Here is a 13,232-nt window from a genome sequence, read left to right on the forward strand (position 1 = left end):
TATATATATATATATATTTTGTCCTTGGTGCAAGGAGCTCATTCAGCTTCCTGGTGTCATGTCTTCCAAAACACCCTTCTGTCATGATGTTCTGCCTCACTTTGGGCCCAGAGCAATGGATCTGGCAACTATGGAATGAGATCTCTGAAACTATGAGTGACAAATAAACTTTTTCTCCTCTAAAATTGTTATTGTCAGGTCTATCACTCACAATGGTAAAAAAGCCGACTAAAACACCTCAGATTTTAAACTTAGCTTCTTTAAAATTAGCAACTTTTAACTTTGATATGTTAGCCAGAATAATACTCCCAAATTCAACATGTTGTCTATCTTCTTTAATACATGCAGAATATGTGGTGATAGCATGGAGTATGAAAGTAACCATAATTTTTTCCACTGCTGAAAATCTTTGTGATCAACAAAGTTGTTATATACTATTTTTAAGTTTCATTTATTTCTTCCCAGAGTACAATTCCCTTTTAAAGATCACACGTGGGTTCTATATTGGAAAACACCCATATTGAATTTAAGTAACACTTCAGATAGGTGAGAGGATACTTACTTGTTTAAATTCACTATTTTTTTTTGTCTGATAATACCTATGAAGAGTGAAAAGTGTGTCCCCTGCCCTCTGGGATGAAGGAGGCCAGATGTACTGAGAATGCTAATGTTTATCTTTTGAGAACAAATGTGGCCCAAATCATTTTAATCTTTGTTTTTAAATCAATTCTCTTGTTGGTTGTTTATTGTTAGCTGATGGAAGATACAGGAACAGGAGGAAATTAATTATTTATATAGATAACAACAGAAGATGTGAGATGTGGATATTGGTCAAGATGAAACAGTTTTCCTAATAGATTAATACAATTTAGGCAAAGATAAGACTCATGTACACATACACGTTAGTTGTTTATAGGGAATTGGTTATGAGATAAATCTCACCTTTGAGACTGATTCTGAATCCCAGGGGACCAGAGGAACATACATGTAGCTATAGAAACTGCTCTCAATGAAAAAATGAGGAAAAAAAAGACATAGGAGAAATTCACTTTTACTGACTGGTTTTCTGAGCTTTGAATCAAATCTATCTTTTTGCCAGAGGTTATTTTGCCAATAGCTTTATTCATTCTTAGGAGGCTCAGCATTTGAATATGTCAGAGCATCACTTTGCACTCACTGTGGCTCAGGAAGAAAGGTTGACTTATATAGAAAGAAGAAACCTCTAAGAAGGTTTTTGGCCCCTGAGGTTTGTCTACAAACATCCCATTATTGTGGATCACCTCAGGACCCTGAGATGTGTTAATTTTCTAAAAAAATAAGCTCCAAAGCTACCACATAAGCTTCAGAATTCTCTGTTTCTGTCTGTCTTCTCACAGTTTCAATTGACTACTATATATGGACCCACAGAGTCAAGAATATAGTTTGGTGGTTTCTAATAATAAAGTGAAAGCAGATAATGGATGAATTAGGTCCTAATGCAAAAACTATGTCCTGATGTGTGAATGCTTCTGTAACTTTTGGGCAAAACATAATTATTTTCAGATTGCCTTTCCAGGGAATGGAATTTAAAAATGAGGCATTTAAGGACATTATTTTTTAAAAAATGGTAGCAGTTAAATTCTCTGAAAAGATGGGAAAATTGAGAAAACTTTCAACATGTATAATACAATATTCAGATTTGTAATTAGCCAGTGTAGGAATTGAAATACACAGATTTGAGGCCTTAGAAAATGAACAAGAGTGACTATGGGAAGATGAGTAGCCTTTAGAAATATCTTAGAAAGTAATATACTGATACGTAGTACTAGAGTCCCCATGCAAAGTCCCAGTCATGAGGAATCTGAAGAGGAGATAAGCATTCCCAAATACCTTTTTGGAGGAAAAATAAAAATGAAATAATTTTTTTCTTTTCTATTTCATATTAGTGCAAAGCCTGATAAATAGTAATAGCTAGTTGAGAAAATAAAGGAGTTAGAGTTGACATTAAGACATATTTTTTTCTATAAAGCTCTTTGGAATTCAGAATTGACTTGGTGGAATGTCAACTATTGTTTATGACCATATATAGCTGTGACAGTACATAAATAATACATGTTTGCTTCATTTTATATCTATGAGCCTGGGATGCTAGGATGATCTTAGAAATATTTACTCTTTCTCATTTGCAGTTATTCAAAGATTTTCTGACCCAAAAGGTGGAAGTCAATATTTCTCCTCATAAGTCATTAGGTTTATGCCATTGGCTATAATAAAAAAGCAGATTTTCTATATTCTGATTTATCTGGAGGGTTCATTAAAATTCTCAGATGAGCTTGCCTTTTCATCTATAAAATATGGTTTGATACTATTTAGCAACTATGTCATTCCTACACTTTAGAGTATATGATAATTGTATATAAATATCAGGCAGACTTCAAATAGAAATTACTCTGAGCTTAAAACAATAAAGCTGTTAGGCAAAACATAATTCTTTTCAAGGAAACCTCCACAGTTAGGGGTTTAGGATCTCAATGTATCTTTTTGGTGGGTAAGAATCCAATAATTTAATGCCATATTAGCTATACAAATAATGGGAAACTAAGAAACCAAATAGGGCACATTCTAAGGATTAAATAACAGGAGGAAGCCATTGCCATCATGCATTAGTTATCTATCACTGTGTAATAAATTGCCTCAAGCTTAATGCTTTGAAACAGTAGAATATATATATTTTTTTATCTCATACAGTTTTTGAGGGTCAAGAATGTAGACATCGATTACATGGGTTCTTCTGACTCAATGTCTTTTTGGAGCTATTGACTAGGGCTGTACCTCCCCATGTGGGTGCATGACTGGGATGAAGAATCCCTTTCCAAGCTTGCTTAGGTGGTGGGTGGAGAGTTTTACTCCTTGCATATTTGTAGCATTATGTGATGGCAACTGGCTTCCCCAGAGCAAATTGTCTTAAGAGAATTAGTGAGAGATATGCTCAAAACAGAGCCCATTTTAAAAAAAATTCTGAAGTGATGTCCCACCACTTTAGTCTTTGTCTATTTATTATAAGCGAGTTACTAGATGGAGCCAATACTTAAGGGAAAGGGAGTACACAGGGTATGCATAGTGGAGGTGAGCCTATTGTAAGAACAAAATATCACAAAGTGAGTGGTTTAATAGAAAATTAATGTCTTGATTCTAGAACCTAGCAGTTCAATATTAATGTACTAGAAGAATTGGTTTCTTTTGAGTGGTGAGGGAGAATCTGCTCCATGCTTCACTCTTAGCTTCTGGTGATTTGCTGACAATCTCTGACATTTCTTAATTTGTAGATGTACCCCTCCATCTTTGCTTTCATTGTCACATAGTATTTTCCCTGTGGATACATATGTCTCTGTGTCCAGATTACCCCTTTTTATAAGGATGGGAGTCACACTGGATCAGGGTTCACCCTAATGACTTCATTGTGACTATACCTGCAAAGATCCTAATTAATACAAATAGGGTCACATTCACAGGCTCCGTGGGGATTAGGAAGTCAGAGTTTCAAACACCCACAGTTAGGGGTTTAGAATCTCAATGTATCTTTTTGGTGGGTCACAATTCAACGTATAACCAGGATCTGTGATAGAGGCCCACACAGTTAGCGGAGGAGGCAGTATTAAAAATCCTAGCCGAAAGTTTACCCAAAGGAAGGTAAGGCCGTGGTAGGCTTTCTGGAAGGAGTCATAGAGAAGACTCAGTTGCTGCCAGAATTGCTATGTGAGCAGAGAGTGATTGGTTTCCTCTCTACCCTGGCCCACCCAGAAGTATACAGTCCAATTTTCCCTTGCTGAAATTTAGTCAATAAGGAAGCCTCTACAAGTCTACCTCCTGCAAGACTGAACAGAGCAGGGGAAAGTCAAGCAACGTACCTGAGGACAAATTGCCCCCATGACAGGAATATATGCATCCCATGAAATCTGTAGGGCAGAGTTCCAGGGTGCTGCAGTGAACTCACAGAGTACTACTGGGTATTTTAGTTTGGGGAGGTTAACAGAATAATACTTGATATCTGTTGGAAACCACATGAAATTCTAGCTCAAGATAGTCCATGGGTTCCACATCATATTGTGCCACATTCCTTTCTGAGTTCTTGCAGATGCCATGTCCTAACTACTTTGATAAGTAGAATTGGAGCCATATCTCTATCTAGAGGAGCTATAAAAAATTCCTGTCATTAAGTGCACTAAGAAAGTTTGAAATTAGTCTTTATTTATATTATTACCCACCACCGCCATATGTATAGATCATGCCCAGGGAAGTTAATTCTTCAATATCTTGGCAGCTAACTTCCTGCCTGTTATCATTCTCAATTTTACCTAAGTATTGCTGAAGTCAAGGTTGGGTCCTGAGATTGTCCAGTTGGGATAATGCACTGAGGATAAAAGTCTTTCCTGAGAAATACAGATTAACTTTTGTTGGTCCTGAAAATTGGCACTTTCAGGGTTTGTGATTTACTTGCCAAGGCTGCTGTTTAAAAGGAGAAAACGTTTGGAGGAGTAGGTGTGTGTGTATGTTGGAGTTAGACTGAACAAGCTCTCAGCTCCTCACATACTGTGCATTTATGGACAGCAACAGTCTTTGCACCTGCTATTCCTCATTGCCAGCGCAGACTTCCTTCTCTGACCACCTGCCACTTCCACCAAGGGCTGATTTTCCCTCCAGGGCTTAGTCAAGGATGTACTTAGTCCAGAGTGTTTTTCTTTGTCTCTAAGCCTGGTTTGGTGTCCTTTCTATGTTTATAGCTGCTGGTGCCCTTCTGTGGTCAGTGAGCTGGACCACAAAGCATCTTTGTGTCTCTCTTGCTCACTGCTTTGTAAGCTCTATAAGGGAAGGAATTTTAGCTGTCATGTGGTATCTCTAGGATCTCTTGGCACATAGGCATTTAATAAGTATTTAAAAGATGATTGTCTGTTTAGGAATCAGATAAAAGAGAGAAGCCATGGCTTTCATTCCAGTGAGCCCAAGGCAGGTGCTTCCCTTGGTGACAAAATATCTTCTCTGATATTCCTCCAAGATACTACAACATGAAATGCTACTTTAATAAGAAATCCAGTTTAATAAGATCCACATTTCACATTAGGACTCAAATATGCATAAAACTTTATTTGTAGCAGACGATGGTACCCTTACTTGCCTTTTCAATGTTACTCAACAATTTCCTGTTTACAATTTAGTCTGTTCTGTGTTAACTCAATCTCTTTAGAGGGGAAAAAAGGCTTTTCTTTTTCATGAAGGGGTCAGTTTAGACTGACTGGGTTGGCTTAAGAGTCTTTTGCTATGAGAAAGAAAGAATATTCTGTGACCATCTTCTGACCCTTGGCTCCTGCTGTGGTGTAGATTGTCTTTCTTGGTCACTGGGTGTCCTCTGTTGGCACCTGCCTGGTTACTGGGCATCATTTGGTAACCCAGTGATGTTTAGGTCCTGTTGTGCTTCTGATCCTGAGGGCCGTATGTTGTCCATCTCCATCATCTCAAACACGGGTCTCTTCTGTTTATTTCTGTCTCTAGAAAGCCCAAGAAAACTGCTTCTTCTGTGTCATCTCAGGGTGTGTGTCTCTGAGGCTCTCCTGGGTCCATGCCATTGGTATCACAGGGCACTGTCCGTGCATTACTAGGCTGAATGCCAGCCTCCCTAGCTTTTTCACTGCTGAGACCAAAAGACCTGACAGAACAATATTAAAGGAGGCTTCAGTCCATTAGACAGCTGACTCCATTGCTCTGGGCTTGAGATGAGTTAGAAAATCATGTGGGAAGGGTGTAGAGGATGAAAGCAGCTTAGAACATGACAACCAGGGAGCAGAAGACTCAGATTGGCTCACTAGGGACAAAATATATGCCTCAAATACACCCCCGGTTACTAACCTTCAGTTAGCACCACGTTAATCTGTTCAAATGCACCAAGCCTTTGATTAGGATATACCTCTTATAATGTAATATTTCACCTCTGAATGTTCTTGCATTTTCTCAAACAGGAGTTTTTGGGGATACCTCATATCTAAACCATAACAGATTACTCATGCTCTTTCTAGGATATGATATTTCCTGATAAGACAGGCTCAGCTGACTTCCACTGTTATTCCACCAAGTCTCCTTGGGGCTCTTATTATTTCACATTCCCTAGAGCCAAAGTCCAGAGACATGAGGCATGGAGCCTGTCTTGGTGACTCAGGTAGCATGTTAACTCTGGTCCTGTATCCTCTGAACTCTTATTTACTTTATGACTTCATTTTATAAACTCTTCATGCTCACTGTCTAAGCTTGGCTTTCATTTTTGTTTTTCGCAGTTCAAAATAAAACCCTCTTTCACCATTAGTGTACATCCCTAACTAATCAGAACCTTTTGGTTTTTGAAGGAATGTTTTTATTCTGGGTATAAAAACATTTTATTTGAAACTCAAAGCCCAGCAATGACTTCTTTGTTAAGCGGTATCTGTCCTCCCCTTATTCAGGGAGGTAGGCCTAATGTTCATGGCTCAACTTTGCTGGCAGAAAGGATAACAGGTGAAGGCAGGAAGGGAAAGAAAGTCAATATCTAAAAATATTATTCTACCTTGGTTGTAGTAATAACATATATAGGGGTTGTGTCATATTTATATAAAATTTTATAGTGCACAAAATGTGTTGGTGTATGTTAATGATGGTGATGGTTAAAAGCTCAAATCTTACACCTGGACTAGGCTAACAGAGTCTTCTCAGGATGGGAGACTGATGGCTGGACAGTCCTACTTTCTGCAGTGTACTTCTTTGGTCTTCTGCAGAGAAAACACACACACACACACACACACACACACACCCCTTAACAGCTCAATTTATTATCCAGTATACATTGAGTAAATGGGATGTTATTATAATTATACCAAATATAATGAAAAGGTTTAAAAAATTGAAATATATTTTAATCATTTAACCTAAAGACCATAAAAGACATTTAGGGATGGATATTTTGGTAATATTGAAAAAGAGCATAAAACATGAAATTTATGTACAATTCTAAGATTTCTATCAAACTTATAGTTAGAAGAAGAAGAAATCAGTCCAACTGAATATTTGAATGGTTTTAAGAGTTCCCCCAAGTATTTGAAACAAGTTCAAATATTGGAAGAGAGCAATGGAATGAGTTTAGAAATCTGAAACTGGAATGAGTTTAGAATGCTAAATTGTATGTTTGTGCATGTTGAAGATTGCATATGAATGCACAAACAAACAAATAAAAAATTTGCAAATGCTATGGTTTAGATATCAAGTGTCCCCTCAAAGCTCATATGTGATACAATGCAAGAACATTCAGAGCTGAAATGATTGGGTTATGGGAGCCTTAACCCAATCAGTGAATTAATGTCCTTGTTGGGTTTAACTGAGTGGTAACTGAAGGCAGAATGTGGCTGGAGGAGATGTATTATCAAGGATGTGTCTTTGGAGTATATATTTTATATCTGGCAAGTGAAGTCTCTCTCTTCTTCCTGATCATCATTCAAGTCTCTTCCCTCTGCTACACTCTTCTGCCACGATATTCTGCTTTACCTTGAGCCCCAAGGAATGAAACCAGCTATCTATAGACTGAGACCTCTGAAACTGTGAGCTCCCAAATAGACTTTTCCTCCTCTATAATTGTTTTTGTCAGGTTGACTAAAACAGCAAGAAATCTTAGACAATATGTAGAGGTGGAAAATAACTTTATAATCTGAACTGGAAATTCAGAATTTGTAAAAGAAAAATATAGATGCATATAGATCTACATATAGATATAGCGTTAAAAGTTAGACCCAATTACAGCATAATACATAATATTACAAAGTAAAAAGTAAATGATGCTAAAAAAAGTAAATGATGGATTATAAAAAGTATTGGAAATACAAATGGCTAAGGATTTGCATACCTAATCATGCATGGAGCCCTTAAAACTTGAAAAAGATGAATAAAGCAGTAGAGAAATGGAAAGAGCATATACTCATGGAAAGTCAACATGCCATCTTAATTTGTTGATATTAGGCTGACAAAATTAAACAGACACAGATGTACAAGACTGTTTTGTGGAACACAAACATAAGTGAGTATTTTCATGCACTTGCAATAGGTTTGTTTACATTCATTTAGAAAGAGAAGTGACAATGCCTATTCAAATTAAAAGTAAAAAAAAAAAAGTCTGTTGACCTAGAAATTTTACTTACAGAAATATACCATAGAAATAAATAGTCAACTACAAATGGAAATAAACACAAGGAAATTTATTTTATACTGTTAATGATGTTAAATAAATTATGACACATTCCCAGCATGGAAAGTTATGCATCTATTATGAGGGATGAATCAGAGTTATATTAGTCAGCTTGGAGGTATTTCCATGAAATAGCATTGACTAAGCAAACAAATATTTGGAGAAGTATTATAATATTAACAAATTTATATAAACAGTAACAACGCTCTCATAAATGTCTGTAAATGTGTGCATATGATTCCAGAGAGATGCAATAATTTTTAACATGGGTTACCTGAGGTTGAGGGCAAAAGAAACATGATGGATAGAAAGCAAGGGGAAAATATATAGACTAGAAAGTAGATGAACAGGTGCCAGTTGCAAAATAAGAATATACACACACTTAGACATACACATTCAAATTAGGAGAAAATGGATAAATTTAGTTGATGTATACTGACCTATATGAATGGCCTATGATATTCAGTCAAGTTTATATGCAGAGACATTTGTGTGGTATGATTCTAATTTTATTAAAATAAGTACTCACCTAAATATCAACATAGATATTTATATATCTATGTCTTACAGTTATACACACACATAATTTAAGGGTGTAGAAATGTGCAAACCAGACTGAATTTGCATTCTTTAGGCAGTGGGCATGAAACAGGGACAGGATGATATGTTAATGTTTTTGTTATATATTTCTTATTTATTTGCTAAGCTTGTATTAATTTTGTAATTTATATTACCCTAAATAAGTTGAAATAATATTACCTTGTATGTGTATGACTTTTAGATTCCATAAATGTGTTGACTCAATAAAACAATACACCAAATCCTGGTCTGTAGCCAACATGACTTAAGCCAAACTATGATCTTATTCTGAAGGGAAACTTACTTTTCTTACGTTAAGCAATTTGAAGACGCCATTAGCCTGCATATATTCCCATCTGTTTCTCATCAACAGCCCAAGTTGTTATTAACCCCATTTTTACATATATTGGAGAAGAAATTGGAGAGCTTCAGTGACTTGCCAAAGGTTCAAAATCTACTTCTGTATCTCAAATAGCAGTGCTTTTATTATATCGCAAGTGCTGCTAAGCAAGTGTTTTTCTATCTTTTTCCAAAACCCCAACATGCCTCCATGGATGAGTGTAGATGGGTACAAAACTGTTCATACCACACAGTGACATTTCCCTCTCTGGTTGCCAAAGTGCCATTTATTCATTCCTATCTCAGATGCCCTCTTCTCTTCTTATTGCTTGGCTAAATGCTACCCATTTGTGAAAATGCTTGGGTACCTCTGTTGCATGGCAGCGAAAGAAGACTAAGCCCTCTGAGCTGCCTTCTGTTTCAAGCAAAACAATCCAATTCTTAGGTTAGACCATAGCCAATGTTTTTTTGGCCTTAGTGCTAAAGAAATGATCTAATATATATATAATATAATATAATATAATATAATATAATATAATATAATATAATATAATATAATATAATATAATATATAATCTTACAGCCTCAGGCTACAGAAATGAAAGAATCAGAAAAGAACCAACATATAAGTTGCAGCCATTGGACAGACACCGTGGTGACTTGGTCTTTTAGCATAGGTCTTTTAGTGCTGTGGCTATTTCACACCCGTGCCTGTGCTTTTATTTTTAAATCATACTTGTGGTATAGTTATTTAAGGCCTCAAATAATCCTATCCTCTTGATGCAGGCAAAACTTGCTGCATCAGAATATGGCAGAAGTGATGGGATACTTAGTCCCAGGGCTGATTTGTATTATACATGAACAGAGAGATTTTCCTCCTGGCCTATGAAAAAAAACAGTGCTCTCCCAGGTGTTGTGAGAGGATCACATGGCCAGAAACTGTGGGTGACTCTAGGAGATAAGAATGGACCCCAGCTGACAGCCAGCAAGGAAGACAGGGACCTCAGTCCTACAACTCCAAAGAGCTAAATTCTGACAACGGCCACAGGAGTTTGGGTAAAGACCCTGAGCTCCAGAAAAGAATGCAAACAGGCCAACATCCTATTGCAGCATCATGAGACCCTGAGCAGAACTAGATAGGCTGAGCCTGGATCTTCAGTCACAGAAACTGTGACATAAGAAATTAGTACAATTGTAATGTGCATCAAAATAGATGTTGTGGTGATTTGTAAGCAATAGTAGAAAACGAATAGAACACATGGCAAGTACAAAGTATGACATCATGGAAAGAACACAGCTCTAGAGCCCAGACAACCTGGGTTATTCTCTGTGTCCCAGTGAACTTTCTAGGTTTCATGCAGGTCAAAAGACCTTTGAGCACCTCAGCCAGAGAAGACAGAGGAGTCGAGGAGGCTTTTTTCCAAGATGCTCCACAACATGAGAACAAGAGAACAGATAAACAGCTTCTCACTGAGCTGGGTGACAGATTTTACTGGGATTTCATTTTGGACACCCAGAGCAGCTTGGGGACACAGAAGATTGGATACAATAAAATAAAGAAGAAAGTCTACTGCTGGCGCTGACACACGGTGGGCAAGGGAGCCAGATTAGGGAACTGCATTTCAGGTGGCACGGTGGCATATCTTGGTACAGAGAAATCTGAGATCAAGGACGTGACTGGACCGATCCAGAGACCGTGCTGCAAAATGTCCTCACGAGAGAAAGACACTGTGTGTTTCCCAGTTGTCTGCAGAGAGCCAAGACAGGAGCCATCTTGCCACTGGGCTATGGTGGCCAGTGGCTGTGGGGACCAGGAAATCTGTGCTGTGTTTGAAAACAGGACCTGGCCTGTACCACAAACTAGACTGTGCCTAAGAGACTAGGAGAAAATAAGGCACAGAGAGCATTTTACCCAGGGGAACATGGGTCAAGGAGTCTCCAGAGAGTCCAGTTCCCTCTCCAGAATTTGTTTCTGGTGGCTTGCAGGACCAGCTGGGGTGAGTGGGTGTGACCATGTGCTCAGGAACTGAGCCTGGGAGGTTGAGAAGGGCAGGGTGGTGGGAGGCAAGGGACTGACTCCTCCACCTTAGGAGCAGAACCTGGGGAATACTCCTGGGTTAGTCTCCCAGCATGGATCAGCAGCTGCCAGGTCCCTGGGGGATGCACTTATTTAATTTCTCCAGACCAACTGCCACTCAAAGAAGCCCCTGGGGCCTGCCTAGACCTAAGCCCTGCCTTCAGGAGCTAGCCTAAGGGAAATCATCTCATGGAACTCTACAGCGACCCCACCCTGAGAGTGGAGCAGACAAACTTACCATCCTACTCTAAGATACTGTCAAGAAAGGAAGCCCAGGTGTCGGGAGCCAGCCATGGGCTGTGTGTGAGCTCTGCACATTTGAGTGTATGAGGGGACTGGACTGATGGTGCTGCCTGATTGGACTGTACAACATTTGTGTGCCTTTTTGCTAGCTCTGCCTTTGATCCCATGTTGGCAGCACCTGAGATGGGTGTGGCTTTCCAAGATGTCAGTCAATCTGCTGACCACAAGACATCACCAAGCAACACCCTGAAACCCATCCCTTGCTTATTTGGGTGGAACTTTCTCCAATGTCTTTCCCCCTAATAAAAACCAGGGTTGGGGCATGTTCTCTCTTTTCCTGCCTCTCTGACCTCCCTTGTGGGATCTGAGGTCGAGGAGCTGTCACTGAACCCCCCAAAAGACATTTTATGTCTCTGTGAGGTTATTTACTAGCCAGCCCAATTCACATGGAATGACCTTGACTGATTCAGTTGCCTGTTGCAGCACCCAGGAGTTTTGAACTCCAACTGGCTATTTGATGAAAAATAGGAGAAAGGATTTGACACCCTATGGCCACTCCTCGTGTACTTAGTACATACCTCAAGAAGAAATGGAAAGAAAGACAGCTGGGCACAGACAATGAACATATATTTTTTTTGACCACTGCAAAGGAAACATTTTGTAATTTTTTGCATCAAGCACCCCCAGTTTTCTTTTTTCTTTTGTTTGTGTGCTGAATCATTCATAGACATTTATACATATACATATTTGTTTCTTCTTTCTCACTTCTAGCATTTTTTAAAGGCAGTTATTTTTCATGACTCTTTTGAGGGCTGGGGCTTTTGATTAATGCATTTTGGTTTGGTATTATATTGTTTTTCACTTGGCTGTTTTCCTTGATTCTCTTTCTCTATTATCTTTCTCCAACAGCCAAATTCTATTTTTCACTCTTTCATTCTTTTTTTAAACTTCTATTTTCTCTTCTCCTCCCTCATAATCATCACATCATACATCTCTCTGCATTCTTCCTGTTCACCTTTTGAAATTGCAAACTCTTGAAAAATTACTGATGGCAATTGCTGATCATACCATTTCAATGTGCCAATTAACATTGTAGGTGTTATAGTAGGAACTAAGTGTTTAGTTTAATGCTGTGTATTGTTTGCATTATTTGTAGATATTATTTGTCTCTCCCTAAACTTTGAGGTACCGGAAACTTTCAGGGCTACTGTAAGTTCATTGGGTAGATACCCTGCTGTTTCAGATCCATACTGATAGATGGGTAAATGCAAACAATATGAAAAAACAAGGTAACAAACCACTCCAAGTACCAAAATACCTCAATAACAGACTCCATTGACAGAAATGGAGGAAATGTCAGAGAAAGAATTCAGAAAGTTCATAGTCAAAATGATTTAAGAGGTAAAAAATTATGTAAGGAGTGAAATCAAAGAGAAAAATACAAGAGTTGAAAGATCATTTCAATAAAGAGATAGAGATTCTGAAGAACCAATTTGAAATCCTCAAAATGAAGGAATCCATTATCCAAATTAAAGATTTAATGGAAAGCATCACCAATAAGCTGGACCACATGAAGGATAGAGTTTTAGGCAATGAAAACAAAGTATATAATCTTAAAAATAAAGTTGACCATGGAGAAAAGATGTTAAGAGATCAGAAATAGAATTTTCAAGAAATATGGGGTAATATTAAAAGGCCAAGTTTAAGATTTATTGGGATAGAGGAAGGCTCTGAAATACAAACTAAAGGAATGCACAATAT

Source organism: Marmota monax, unplaced genomic scaffold (genome assembly GCF_021218885.2).
Source record: "Marmota monax isolate L192 unplaced genomic scaffold, Marmota_monax_Labrador192_F-V1.1 WCK01_AAM20220418_F8-fsc00059, whole genome shotgun sequence".
Taxonomy (NCBI): domain Eukaryota; kingdom Metazoa; phylum Chordata; class Mammalia; order Rodentia; family Sciuridae; genus Marmota; species Marmota monax.